Source organism: Plectropomus leopardus, chromosome 3 (assembly GCF_026936395.1).
Source record: "Plectropomus leopardus strain MGB_pleo_1.0 chromosome 3, ASM2693639v1, whole genome shotgun sequence".
NCBI lineage: Eukaryota > Metazoa > Chordata > Actinopteri > Perciformes > Serranidae > Plectropomus > Plectropomus leopardus.
Genome location: NC_142178.1, coordinates 5,606,767 through 5,619,513, shown reverse-complemented (window position 1 = coordinate 5,619,513; position 12,747 = coordinate 5,606,767). Strand labels below are relative to the sequence as shown.

Here is a 12,747-nt window from a genome sequence, read left to right as displayed (position 1 = left end):
CTGAATCTCAACAGCGCAGGCAGAGAGTGAAAAGTTGCACAACTAATAGTCACAATGGCCACATTTATGGGAAACATGCTGGTTTGAAATAAGCCAGAATTTTTATGAGAGCAGTCATTGTGGAATTTTTAGACATGATCATGAGTTTATTCGCTCAGGTGTGTGTTTTTGGGTTGAATGTGTGTGTGGGTGTCATTTTTATGCCTTCGCACTGGCAACAGCCATGGCCAGAGGCATTATGTTATGGGGTTGTTTGTCTGTCTATTCCATTTTTGTGAACACAGTATCTCAAGAATGGCTTGAGGGCATTTCTCCATATTTGGCACAAAGATCCACTTGGACTCAGTAATGAACTGATGTGATTTTAATGGTGAAGGTCAACATTAGGACACCTTTAGGACCATTAGGATGGTGAAGGTCACTGAAACCTTTTCTGTAATTTCTTTAAATTTGGCGCAAACTTCCACTTAGACTTAAGAAGAACTGCTTAGAATCAGGTGGTCAAACGTCAAAGTGATTGTGAGCTTGCATCCATCTCATTCTCATAAACACAATATCTAAAAAAAACCCGAAGGATTTTCATCAAATTTGGCATAAATATCCACTGTGGCTCAACAATGAACCGATAAGAACATTGTGGTCAAAGGTTACTGTGACGTCTTGCGCCCGTCTCATTCTCATGAACGTGAAATCTTAAGAGGGCCTTGAGGGAATTTACCTCAAATTTTCTACAAAGGTCCAATGAACTTACTAGAATTTAGTGGTCGAAGGTCAAGGTCACTCTGAGCTCACAAGAACGTTTAGGTCAAAACTTAAGAATTCATCTGCTCATTATGACAAAATTTCACACAAATGTATAATGGAATAAAATTATTTCGTTATGTTATAACATATCCGAAAAGTCAAAGGTCAACATCACTGTGGCATCATGGTGTTCTGCAAAAACACTTTTCCAGCCACTACACCATATCTCAGGGACAGAAGGGAAGTTATTTGGTCAGAGGCTGAATTAGTGACACTAATCTTGGGTGTCCACCTTGAAACAGTGCTGATTGTAGAGATCTCCTGTGCTGTCGGGGGGAAGATGTATGGAAAGCATCCACCTTACCACAGACATGGATGGAAACTATAAATTCAACATGAGTGGTTCGTTGAGGCATTTCTAGTTCTTGATATTGTTTGATATATATTTGGAATGTGCGTACCATTATATGTGGCTATGATCACCAGAACAGCTTCAATGCTCCTTGGCATTGATTCTTCCAGCCTGTAGAACTGTTCACCCTTCTTCCAAAAGATGTTCCCTCATTCTGTGTTTTGATAATGGTGGTGGAGAGCACTGTCTAACACATCAGTCCATAATCTCCCATAGGCGTTTAATCAGGTGGAGACCTGGTGAGTTCGAAGGCCATAAGTATGATTCACATTATTCTCATACTCATCAAACTGTTCAGTGACCTTTCTAGCCCTATTAATGAGGGAATTGTCATCCTGGAGGAGACCACTCCCATCAGGATAGAAATGTTTCATCAAAGGATAAAGGTGATCCCTTAGACCAACTTTGTATTGATTTGCAGTGACCCTTCTCTCTAAGGGGACAAGTGGAACCAAACCACGCAAGCAAATTGCCCCCCACAGCATAACAGAGACGCTTTAGTCACTGTTCCTTTTGAAGTAATTGAAGGGTTTTCCTTTTAATTTGTCACCCATCTTTTATGTCTTCACCATTAGCTGCCATCTGGGGATACTGTGCTGAGAAATGTTGGCAGTGAACATGTTGTCAATTTTGCGGCATATGACTGAGGGAGGTGTTAATCAGATTTTAAAACAGCTTCATTTTGGAAGTAATTGACAAGGTTTTACACGGCACAATAAAATGTGCTACACTTGTAGAAGTCTGTAGATTTTCACCTGTATCTTGGAAGAGCGTACCTCTTCGTAGCTGCCACTCAGCACCTAGTCTTTTTTCCAGATCCAAAACACAGAAAACACCACCAACTTCAATAATGGCTCAAACACAGAGAAAATAGAGAAGCTGCTTGCAGTTGGAAAAACTCTGACTGTAGTATGCCACTGCCAATATAATTTCACAAACAGCCAGAAAAATGTTTCTCCCAGACACATAATACCTTTTTTTGTTTGTTTTCTGGGGAGTTTCTAGAGGCGTTTTATCCCCAACCACTACTTCTTTTTATGCCTCTGTGCCAGCAATAGCTGTAACAGGAGGCATTATGTATTTGGGTTGAATGCCTGTCTTTCCCATTATTGTTGACACAATACAATATCTCAAAAACACCTTGAGAGAATTTCTTTCAGTTTGGCAAATTCAAGGTCATTTTGACCTTGTCTGGATTTATCACTGAGGGATTTCTTTCAAATTTGGCAAAAACATTCAAAGATAAACTGATTAGAACTTGTTGATCAAAAGTCAAGGTCAGTGTGACCTTGCATCTGTCTCATTCTCGTGAATGCAATATTTCTATTACACCTTAAAGGTTTATTTTTTTCAAATTGAAATTGAAAACTGACTGAGCATTCCTTTGCCAGTTTAATTTCACAAATAGCCAGAAAAATGTTTCTCCAACGAAATAATACGCTTTTGTTTGCTTTCTGATGAGCTTTATCCACAACCACATCTTTTTTTTTCAACTATGTGCAACTCCTACATTTCCTTTGTGCATTGCGATGTGAGACAGTCTTGTACATTAACAGCACACTCCTGCATAATGCCTTTTTGAGTATATGTAATTTTGACACTTGTCCTCTGTGAATACACCACATACTCCAAACCTGGGTAGAATTAGATGGTATTATGAACACAGCTGAGGTTAGAGGGCTCTGAGAGTGCTTATAGAACCAGAGTTACAGAACATAACCCGACAGGATGGAGTGGGCGAAGCCAGATGCCCTGCTGTGACACCAGCTTGGCATAAAACCCACAGACCAAATGTAAAGGCACTATAAGCCTGTCTGGCCTTAAACATTAAAACTCCATCTCAGTGAGTCGATGGAGAATATAACCATGACAATCTCTAAGACACATGATAAAGGTGTCTGATTGGCCAGCTGCCTGTAATGCCACTGAGAGCCGTAAAATGTCACATCCAGCCAGCAGAGACAGCAGTCCCAATCACACTGCAGGATAAAGGTTAGATGTGGATTACTCAAACAATGTGTCAGCTAGTCACAATTGAACTAGTCAATCGACAGAAACTTAGTCAGCAATAATTCAGATAATTGATGAATATTTTTAGTCATCTATTAGGCTTGGGCAGTATGTAATGTAACATACCTTCCTGAAATTTCACTAGAGCATTCTCACACCTATTTTTCTTAACTCTTTGAAACCTAAGCAAATTGGCTTGATTTTCTATGAAAAACATAAGGCGGCACTTAGCAACTTAAGAAATAGTCCAAAAATCAGCAAGATATGAGTAAAAAGTCAGGCCTACAAGAAATAACTTTAATAACTGATACCTGAAAATAAACCTAGAACTGAAAATTTAAATATATACATACATAAAAAGAAAATTACTTGAAGGTAGAATAAAAGGAAAGTAAAATCCAAAAACAAGACAATTTCCTGAAAGAAAAGTTAAAAATTTAATTATAAAAAATCTGTTCCATTTTCTGTAACATATTTCTAAAAATATAATCTGTACACGACTTGTCCCTAGTTTTTTGAGAATTTTCCTATTTTCGTCTTATTTCTTTTTGTGGAACACTTCTTGTCAACTTGATCATTGCCTTTTCCTCCATATTTACTAAAAGAATCTAACCAGTTTGTTAGATGTCAAAACCATGCCATTATTCCCCGCAGTCTCTCTCTACTGTTGCTTGCTGCCAGCTGTTTACAGTCCTGTAACTACTCCCTCCACCACTTAGTGTCACTATGTATCACTACATACAATTAGTTCAATGAAAAGAGAAGCACCTATCCTGTCCTAATATTTTGTTGTTTTATCATTGTTGTATATTTAAGGTGACCTTGAGTGTCCTGAATGGTGCCCATAAATAAAATATATCATTATTTATGACTGTATTGAAAAACATACCATTGGGATTTCTAAAACCCTGGTATACCGTAATACCATAATACCCCCAAAGCCTACACCTGATATCATTTATGAAACAATCAAGCCAGGCATTTATTAGTTCCAGCTTCTTCAATGTGAGCGTTGTGCTTCTTTTCTCAAATTTTATATCATTGTAAATGAGACATCTTTAGAGTTTTGACTGTTGGTCAGTTAAAAAAAAAGCAATTTAAAGACATCACCTTCAGCTTGAGAAAAAGGTGATTTTTTCAATTTTTAGACTAAACAATTAATCAATCAATTAAAAAAAAACTTAATTTAATGGCTAATTAAAACAGTTGTTAGTTGTGGGCCTAGTCCTATTTTCCCATTCATACTCTGCTACCATCTGTCAGACTGAGTGTCTTTTAAACACAGAGGCGAGGAAAGGCAAAGCGTCCGACACTGCACACCTGAGCCAACATGCCTGTAAGGCATGGATGGTGACAGATAAAAACCCACACAGCTCCATCTCTGATCTGCCTGGTTCACTTAAATACCAACAGTGCAGGAAGTGAGAGATCTCCCACACAGAACAACCAATCCTGCAGCCAACGCCACCTCCAGTGGTGGGAGGCTTCAAGGCAGGTGGAGCTTCAGGTTACTGAATTTGTTAAATAAGTTTTAATGGCTCTAAAGTAGCATTTAGTTTCTTCAGTGAATCCAAAATAATGCGACTGTAATACAGTTAGTGAAGGTTTAACAATCGGTAAGCTATTTCTCACTTGCTTTTGACCCATTTGACCATGAGAGTGTTTGTTTATGGCCTGAGGATGGTGGTAAAAGATGCTGAAAAAGAGATGGATAGCTTAAAGTCCTCCTGATCCTTTGTGTGCTTTCTGTAGATTTAATGCTGAGACATGCTTCTGCTGGGGTCATATACAGTAAGCGAATGTGCACAGGATAGAATATATACCTGGCCTCAATGCCTGGTTTGGTGGCACAGTCCTTGTTAGACAAGCAGTGATGTCTCTTTAAAAAGGAGATGCATTTTTTGCACTATTACCGCTGAAAAAACAGTGAAGGGTTGCTAAGAAACCCACACATTGGATGGCTAAGACACTGCTGGAAACACAGCAATGACTCCCTAAATCACAACCATTTTTGTTTTCATGGGTCGCTGACAGTGGTCTGCATCTTGGCAGGTGTCTCCTTTGGTGTCGTGCCATCCGCCTTCCCTCCCCTCCACCTCCAGACGATAAAGTCAGCTCCAGTGTTGAGGTCATTACTTAAAAACATAATATGTTACACATCACTCATAACTTTGACAAAGAGTAATGAATTACTCCCTGTAGAAAGTAATTTTTTTCATTACTTATGCGTTACTGTGCAATTTTACCTGAGATTTATTGTCACATAATTGCCAGTTAACAATATAACGTTAAACCTTACATACACCCAAACATGACAAAATACAGATCAGCAAAATTAAGACAGTACTGCAGTGGGCTGCCTCAAAATCAAACTATATAAACATATAAAAGAGTGTTGTCCTTCTCAAAGCTGAATAGTACAAATACGAAGGGCCTCAAATAATATTTTAATAGGCCTCAATAAAATAATGTAAGAGACTGACTTTCCTAATAGCGGGAATCGTTTTGTGTTGGTCAAAGTGTAGCTGCTGAATTTTGAACACTTGAAGCTGTTCTGTAGCTCTATTGTCTAGGAAGGTGAACAAGGCGTTAAAGTAATCAAAGCAGGAGGATATAAGAGCATGTGATATTTTTCTGTGTTGCTGAAGGACAGAAGTGATCTTATTTTGGAGATATTCCTGGTAAAAACAAGACTGGACTACTTTTTACATGTTGCTCCAGGCTCAAGTTACTATCCATAATGACACACAGTTTTTGGTTTTTTTTTTGTAATAACTGATGTTATGTAATGAATGAGTGGGCCTAGAAGTGGCTGAAGTTGATTTGAAACGTGTTCAGGGCCACTGATTAGTAATGATAGATTGTTCAGTTACTATAATGTGATAACCGACTTAAGAAAAGTGACACGTTACTTTACTGGATTAGAGATGAATATAACATAATTACAGAAATGTCTTACACCTAGCACTAGTCAGCTCACGTATGTAACTTATTACCACGTATTCGTGGTTTGTATAAACATACAATGCCAACATTTTTTTTCTAGTGACTGGTCTGACATTTTTCTTGTCTGTTTTCAACCAACGTTCTTAGAGGAAATGTGATGAACCAGTAAGCTTGTTTGACATGCACAGTGGCACGGCTCATTGTTCAAAAGCTTGAAGATGTGCACTTCAGCTCCTCTGTGAGCCACAGCTACCTACTTACTTACTTATGTCTAACACACTTAGAGTATACGCCGTCAACAGGTGACCTCGAGAGTCCTTGCTTGTTAGCATTTGTTTCTATCTAACACCAGCTGTTTCCCAGCCTCTTGATGGAGATCCCATCACCAGGTGTTTTTTAGTCAGCCTTTTCCCCTGCAACCTAAACTTACCCATAACACCCTTCTCTGTGTAAATCTCTTTACGAATTCCCATGTATTAACACAGAACTGTATGTCCAGCTTTACACAGAGAACTCACTGACATAATGCACACTCAATGTTGAGTTTGTCCACCCAAAAAAAAACCCAGAGTATGAGTCCTTTCTCTAAATGCCAAAAAACGGCATTTGTTTACTATGAAGTGACAAAGCCATTCAGCATAAGAAGTACGCCTTGTCCCTCAAGCATAGAGGAGGTAGTGTGATGTTGTCATGGAGTCACAAAGCCCACGGAGCGAGGTTGAGGTTGATTGGTCGGACAAAAAAACATCAGACAATTCACACAAGAGAACGCTGTTCATATCGACAGTTGACAATGGTTTCTTTAACCATGACTGCGATTGCTCCACAATCTTAATTATTGTGACCATGATGACAATAAGGTCCCCTAACCGAAACAGAGTAATCATTTTAACTTCAACCATGATTTTCTGAGAATTTTTCCTGTTTGTTTTTGGATTTTACTTTTCTTCTTTTGCTTGTTAATTGCTAATTGCTTGCTAATTTATGGCTGATTTTTGATTCTTGTTGCCTTGTCTTCATGTTTTTGAAAGAAATTCAACCGATTTTCTCAGGTTTCAAAGGGTTATTTGTACCCAAATCTCTGAACCTAAACAAAGTTATATTTGTGCGTTAACATAATCAAACCTTATCCATAGCAGTGCCAGATCAGAAAACATCTTTAGGTGTTATTCTAGAGGGCCTTGATAGACAACATGTGTAGCTTGGAGGACTTGTTATAGATGGAAGACGGGAGGCAAAGGGAGACAAGTCTGATCTGAATAAAAGAGACAGCTTCAATTATTGTATTGGAAAACATTTGTATCTGGTAGTGTTTTTCAGTCGGTTGTATAAGTGGGGAATATTGAGCAAAACTTTTTTAACACCCAGTCACAGTATTGGAATTTTGAAAGTCTTTCTGTAGGGAGATGAGAGAGAAAAAAAACAGAGGAAGCTCACGTCTTGCTCAGACACACACTCACACACACACACATATACATGGGTGTTTTTCTTGTCTCTACAAGGTATCGATTTGTTCCTCTACCTTTAAAATGACGCCTTGTGCTTTATCAGTCTACTTTGATGCACAATGTTTTCCACAAAATTACGTATGCACCCAGAGTCTCTAGCTCTTCCTGTCACTCTTTTGTTCTTCCCGACTGTGTTGCGTTTTATTCCTTGTTGTTGCGTCTCCCTCACCTTGTTCTGCATCCTTCCACCGGATGTTTCTTCCCGTACGGACTCTTTTAGTTTACATGATTTGGTTAAGCCACTGCTCTGATCTGATTCCTATTTCTGGCACTAAAGTTGTTTGGATTTTCCATTTGTCTGCCTGCCAACGTTTGCTTTTGTTCTCTTTGTAACGGGGACTCTGTATCCATCACAAAGAGCTGAGTTTACCCCGGTTCAGCGGTTGGTCTGCAGTGTATATGCTACTCTTTTAATGCATCCTTTTGTGATTTCAGACCCAACCTAATTAAGGCTCTGAAGTTATAGTGAAGTTAACTTTAAACAACAACAAAAAAAATAGCAAAGAACAGGCGGTGAATGTATTGCTGGCATAGGTGAATTCCGTCTCTAGAGTACACGGAGCAATTAAGTCGACATAAGAGTAAGGAATTAATTTGCTTAGTGAGCTTTCTGGGCGTACTTCGCTGTCAGAGCGCTGATGTCCTGCAGCTGTAACACCAGCAATCCTCTTGAGGAATCTGTAAGTAAAGCTGATCTTGATGCCAGTTCTCCCCTGATCCATTCTCTACGTACACGTGCATGTGGGTGCGTGCATTTGTCCAGAGGGCTTTTCCAATGCTTCTTCTCTCTCAATCAGCCTTTAGAAGCTATTCAAGTGACACAAGGTCAGAGTTATCGCACAGCTAATTTGTCTTCCATTTAAAAGGACAAATTAGCATTTGAAGGCTAAATGAGTTTACATCCTGCAGAAGGACCGTCCTCTTTTTCTGCTCTTCACACATTACCTAAAATGTTTAAAAGAATAAATTATTCTGTCAGGGAAAAAAAGACATGTGAAGGCAGAAAAAAGTGCAAAACATGTCAGATATTTCCTGCTGACCAAGCACACTGCCAGGCTTCACAGTTCTGTTTCCTCTCACTTTTTCCCTCTGAACGCTCGTGTGAAGTGAAAATGCAGCAGGCATATATTTAGCTCCTCTTTCCAATTGTCACTCATGTTTCTATCACTTTTTTTTTTTTTTTTTTTTTTGCATCTCAGTGTCATAACTTTGGTCCCCATTTTCAGCACCAGCTCCCTCTCCCCCATGTCTCCCTGTCACTGGCTTATTTTTGTTGTTTTCTCTCTCTCATTCACAAAGATGCTCTCGCTCTCCTGCTCGTTTCTCCCTGACAGAAACTTGCTGTCAGAATGGCTTTACGTATCAAATGCTTACTTGTCAAGCTGTCATGTAATTAAGTCATGAGGGTCCAATATCATAAAGGCCAAAGACAGATGAGAGATGAAAAATGGTACTCATTAAATACAGCCAAGTCTGCAGAAGAAAAATGTTGGCATTGTGTGTCTCTGCAAACCATGAATAGGCAACACTAGTACGTTTCATAAGTATCATATCTGAAGTCAGGTAAGTTAGTAGGAGCTAACTTGGTCATCTGAGGTGGAGGGGATGGTGGATGGCATGACACCTATGCAAGACGCCTGCCAAGCTGCTGACAACTGTTTGAGACCAATAAACAAGAAAAGCGGTTGTGTTTTAGTGATGCATCACTCGTTACATGCATTTTTTGGGTGTGTTTAGGCAACCTGTTGCTGCCTTAAAAGCTACTTTTTTCACACCAATGTGGGTGTTTTTAAGCAAGTAGCTGCTTTGTGAAAAACAGATTTATAGACACCAAATGTGGGTGTTTTCTAGTGACCCATTACTGTTTTAAAAACGTTTATTTTGGCCCCAATGCTGATTTCTTTTAGCAGCCTGTCACATTTTTACAAGTGGTTTTACAGGCACCAAAGGTGGGTGTTTTTTTAGCGACCCATAGCTGTTTTATAAGCAGCTTTTTTGGCACCAATTTGCGTGTTTTTAAGGCATCCACTGCTGTTGGGAAAGGGGCTTTGTAAGCATCAATGTAGGTGTTTTAAGTAGCCCTCTATTGTTTAAAAAGCAGATTTATAGACACCAAATGTGAGTATTTTTTAGCAACCTGCTGCTGTTGAGAAAACCAGTTCTGGCTAAAAAATAGCTTTTTTGGCATCAGTATGGATGTTTTTTAGCAACCTGTTACTAGACAGGTTTCCATTACAGATTTGTGCAAAACTTAGCTGTTATTATTTCTAATTCAAGGCAACGTAGGCTTGTTATGTAAGCGATAAGGGAAAGGCAAGCCCCTTATAAATGGGAGCGGCCACATACGAGGGATTTCTGGGAGGTGATAGTCCACGATTTCACAGAGGAATTGTGGATACAAAACTTCCTGATGATCCGCTGAACTTTTGAAGAGTTATGCAATACAATAACCTTTTGTAGTTCCTGTCATTAAGCACATAGCCATAGCATCCTGAGACCTACAGAAGCCAAAAAAGGGTTTCCATTGCAGTTTTGCCTAATATGGCTTTTTCATATTACCTGAAATACCAATCGTGAGTGGATTTTCAAAATCGGTGTGTTTCTGTTGGGTTTATTTTGTATTTGCAATTTCAATTTGTGCAATTTGAGGGTTTAAGGAAACCTGCATAGTGTTTTACAAGCTGCTTTTTAGAAACCAAACGTGTGGTTTTTTTATAGTGACCGGTCACTTTTTTACACCCAGCAGGTATTGTGCCCAAAACTGGTCATTTTTTTATCGAGATATTGCTATATTTCCTGCTAGGATTTTAAGCCAAAATATGATCTTTTCCTAACCTAAAACCTAACCACTGTGTTGCTGAAACGTAAAGAAGTCCAAAGCATAAACATATCAGCCACATAATAATGTACAAGTTAAATGTATCTGTGGTTTGCAGAATCGCTCAACATTATTTCTGGTGATTGGGTTTACCAAATTTGTCCTTTTTTGGGAGGGGGTTATTGCCTTTAATTAACAGGACAATGTGGGTGTGAAAGGGAGCAAGAGAGAGGGGGAGACATGCAGCAAAGGGCCAAGGCCGGATTCGAACCTGCGGCCGCTACGGTTAGGATGTAGCCTCTTTACATGGGGCGTCGCGCTTTCCAATTATGATGTAGATTTTTTTTAATATCACAGCTTATTTTCAACCCTGTCCTGTCACATGACTGGGTCTAATTTATTTGCACATATAACAGCACAAAAAGAAATGCAAAAATCCAGTTAAAAGAACAGGACAAAATGAGGTCAAAATGCCAATGCCCTATATAGTTGCCCCATTAGATTCAGCAAAGAAACTGAATTAAAGTATATAGTAGCATAAAATGGGGGTTTCATACTTAAAAGAAGTTTACAGGATTTTAGCATGTTTTTGGGATTTTAGCGCATTTCTAGAATTTTAGGATGGGATTGTAGAATGTATCCAGGACTCCATCACATTTCTAGAATTTAGGACATTAGTGTCATAGTTAGTACCTCTGTCAGGGGGTGTGGAGGATCCTTCACTGGCACTTTTTTTTTGGTAAATAAGCTCTGTTTTGATGCTGTTTTATGCACTCTGGAACCTTATGTATACTAAAAGTACAAAAACAATTCCCAGTGTGAAACACTTTTTGTGAATTAGAAAATGGTCCGGGAGCCACTCTGCGTCCTTTCGGGGGCCAGATTTGGCCCATTAATTGCTAGTTGAGTATCACCGGAGTATTCAAGTTTAATGAGTGAGCTAATGACTGTTGCATGAAGTGGTACCATGAAGACAGCAAAGTTACAGGAGGTGAAAACAAACTCATTAACACCTGCAGCACATATTTAACACATCTGGTATCCCCTGCAAAACACACTACAGCTGTGGCAGATTCTTTAAAGCTGCTTTTGTGCTGCTGCATGAGATTTGCTATGTCTTTATGTTTCTGTTATTTTATCCACCCTTTATATGTCCTTCTTAAGAGTTGTCCTTACTTGACACGCATACTGTTCCCCGTGAGAGGAACAAAATAGTTTTATGGAACAGTATTTAAACATGATCATCATTATAGAGAGGAGCAGCTGTCAGTCCCCATTAACCTCATCAGTCTGTGGAGTTTTATGACACATGGCTAAAAGAGAAAAAATAAAGTGCATTGCACAGAAACATATGGTGAGTCAGTTTACTGTATTTTGCTATGAACGACCTAGTTTTCAAAGAAACAGTCAACAAAAACTGAGAGGATAATCCCTCCTATCTCTATGGGCCAGCCTTCCATGTTATAAATTATTCCTCACATTGAATTTTCTACGGTAATTTGGGCATAGTTTGGGTTTTTTTTTTTTTTATTTCTGCTATCATTATTATGAATGTTGCTGTCAAATGATGTTTTGTTACTCTGGAAATTGGAATCCCCCGTGTGAGTGGCCTCGGAGCTGTGTGTAAAATGTGATTTGGCACAGCGACTCAGACTGAGATGTCCCCCGGGCTCTCACCTCACCCTCTCACATACTGCCGGTCAAATAGAGGCTTTGTTTGGCCGCCGCTCTCAGTGGATTTCTTTCTCTCTTCTCATTTCTCCTCTTGTGAAGGCAGTCAGAGCACTGTAGAAGCATCAGGTATTTTAATGCTGATTAGCTCGTGCAGAAAATGACCTTTTAAAATACAATAAAGGCCCAACAGAGCTTGTGACTAGTGACAAGAAGCTGTTTGGTTACATGTCATTAACTGAACAGCACTATAATTGAATGGGTATACATTCGGTTTATCAGTATGTACAAAACACTTACTGGAGTGGTCTGCTGTATCTGTCCCTCTAGAGGGAATTAAAAAACAAAAGTCACTCTTTTACCTCCAACTATAGGTGCACAGAGATGTCTTTATCTGTCTCTGAGTATCTGTATCTCTGCAACTCACAAAATGATTTGTCTCTGTATCAGTATTCAAATAGAAGACCTAAAGTGTGTGTGGTTTATACTGGAAGTCACATTAAATTGGACAAATGTTGTATGCTCTCAACTAATATTCCTTGGCAATGAAATTGATGTGCCCTCAGCCAAAAAACAGTATGTAAAGATGTGTCTCCACTTCCTCCCACTGTACAAAAATGAAGCCAAAGCATCCCGAT

The 12,747-nt window shown here is 39.1% G+C and overlaps 1 protein-coding gene across 1 annotated transcript in view; it reads left to right on the top strand.

Moving 5' to 3' along the window:
• doc2g (double C2-like domains, gamma) overlaps positions 1-12,747 on the top strand; it is a 124,411-nt gene that overhangs the window by 96,917 nt on the left and 14,747 nt on the right.